The sequence below is a fragment of the Centroberyx affinis genome, unplaced genomic scaffold (genome assembly GCF_046629955.1).
Source record: "Centroberyx affinis isolate AG114_WGS23_722 - 3 ecotype Tasmania unplaced genomic scaffold, CSIRO-AGI_Caff_v1 ptg002007l_1, whole genome shotgun sequence".
In the NCBI taxonomy this organism is placed as follows: domain Eukaryota; kingdom Metazoa; phylum Chordata; class Actinopteri; order Beryciformes; family Berycidae; genus Centroberyx; species Centroberyx affinis.
In genome coordinates, this window is record NW_027280350.1 from 1 (window position 1) to 2,500 (window position 2,500).

The following is a 2,500-nucleotide window of genomic DNA, read 5'->3' on the forward strand; positions in this document are numbered from 1 at the left end:
TTAACTAATGTGTTTTCTAACATTAATTAAGCATGAACAGTGACATTAACAAAGATTTTATTTATTATTTGTATTTATTTAGCACAAAAGAGTAATTCAAACAAAATATCCATAATGTATACCAGCATCATAAAGACCAAAGAAACCCAGAGGGGCTTATGGAGCGTCTCCCTTAATAACAATCATACATAATTACAATATAGTGTAATGAACCCCAAAAAAAGTTTAGAAAGAACAAAACAATATAAACAAATCAATAGTTAAAGTAATACTGTTAAATAAATAGGGGGGAAAGTAGAAATAAGTAAAAGAATATTAAAAGAAACCGAAAAGATAAGGAAAAGCAGAGTAAAGGAATAAAGAGAGAAAACAACAAAAAAAAAAAAAGGAAAAGATTAGTTAACATGAAGTAATTAATTATACCAAAAAAAAGAGACAGCAGTATGATCACCTCAATAAACATGATGATTGTGGAATAAATACTGTTTGACATCTTTATTTAAACAGATTGGGTGTGAGATCAAAGAAATTGAGGGGGAGCTGATTGAAAACTTTGGCTCCTCTAAAATGAAGACTAAACTGAGACATGGATGTTCATGAGTTCATATTAAATACACAATAAACAGCTGCATTAAAGCCAGTTGAAACCAGTGTATTGTCTAATTTGAAGCCTGAACTCTTCATGTATTAACTCATGTATTACTTATAGTGAGTCTATATCGATCTTATCGTACTTGTTGGTATTTTTTACCTGCTGAGTCCAGTCTGACAGTCTGACAGCAGCAGTGGGAGTGTTGTTAAACTCATCAGTGATGATTCATCTGCTGTTCACTTCATTATCTGGGTTAGCGTGTCTGAACTGACAGACTGATAACGACTCTGTGGATGTTGTTCACCTGGTAACTAGACTGTTGTCTGTTCTGACTTGAAACTGAATTGTCCCTTGATGGAACAATACATAGTACTGTTTGTAGTATCTGGTGTAGTACAGAGTATTGGAATAAATATTAAAGCTGCATATTATTAAGTTTGTTTCCAACTCTCCTCTTTCTCAGCATCAGATTAAAGTTCTTCATGATGTTCTGCTGATAAATGTAGTTTAGTTCAAAGCTGAACTGAATGAGTTAAACTGAATGAATGTGCAGACTGAGTCGTCACGATCCTGGCTCCTGATTGGCCGACAGCAGCGGCTCCTCTAATTCAAAACGAGGTAAACCTGCTGAGTGGAGGCTTTTTCAGCTCAGATGCTGCAGACTGGACCCCGATTGGACGGATCTCAGTCGTTCTTTAAGTGAGGAGAGCCAATCAGGAGCGAGTCCAGCTGTGATGCGTTTCCTGGAGTTAAGACTGAAACGGACTGGAGAAAAGGACGGAGTTTTGAAATTTAACCATCAAACAAAATAACAATATCTTCTTTAAACACCTTTGATCATATGTATAGACATAGAGGAACAATTGAATTTTTATAATATGTCTCCTTTAATACACTGTCCCCCGCTCTGGTCTGGTATATTTACTGAACACTCTGTACATTCAGGCTAAAAATACATTTTAGGAATTTATCTTTCATTTACTTATCATACGGGCAAACAGCAGAGAAAGTCAACAGTGTGCAGCAAGGTGGATCCACTCCAGTCTGCAGAGGCTGGTCAGAGTCTGAAAGTCTCAGCTGAAAGTAGAAGAGAGTTTCTGAAAGTCTGGAGGGGAAAGAGAGCTGTGAGAATATGAACATGGGTGGAAATATAAAGTTTGAGGTCATAAAACATGTTTGAAAAATATTGTTGAATGCATTGCAGTCAGCAGGACAGACAGACAGACAGACTGTATTGATCCTGTGAGTGATGCTGTGTCCCACATACACATGATGAGGTATTGATTGATCAGGTAATCCATTGTCCTCTCTCTCTCTCTTTCTCTCTCTCTGTCTCTCTGTGTTTCTTTTCTCTCTCTCTCTCTCCCCCTTCTCTCTTTCTCTGTCTTATCTGTTTCTCTCTCTCTTTCTCTCTCTCCCCCCTCTCTCTTTCTCTTGTCTCTCTCTTTGTCTCTCTTTCTCTCTCTCCCCCCTCTCTCTTTCTCTGTTTCTCTCTCTCTTTCTCTCTCTCTCCCCCCTCTCTTTTCTCTGTCTGTGTTTCTCTCTCTCTCTCTCTCCCTCCTCCTCTCTTTCCCTGTCTCTCTCTGTTTCTCTCTCTCTCTTTCTCTCTCTCCCCCTCTCTCTCTTTCTCTCTCTCCCCCCTCTCTCTTTCTCTGTCTCTGTTTCTCTCTCTCTTTCTCTCTCTCTCTCTCCCCCTCTCTCTTTCTCTGTCTCTCTCTGTGTTTCTCTCTCTCTTTCTCTCTCTCTCTCTCCCCCTCTCTCTTTCTCTGTCTCTCTCTGTGTTTCTCTCTTTCTCTCCCCTCTCTCTCTTTCTCTCTCTCTACCCCCCTCTCTCTTTCTCTCTCTCTACCCCCTCTCTCTTTCTCTGTCTCTGTCTGTGTCTCTCTCTCTCTCTTTCTCTCTCTCTCT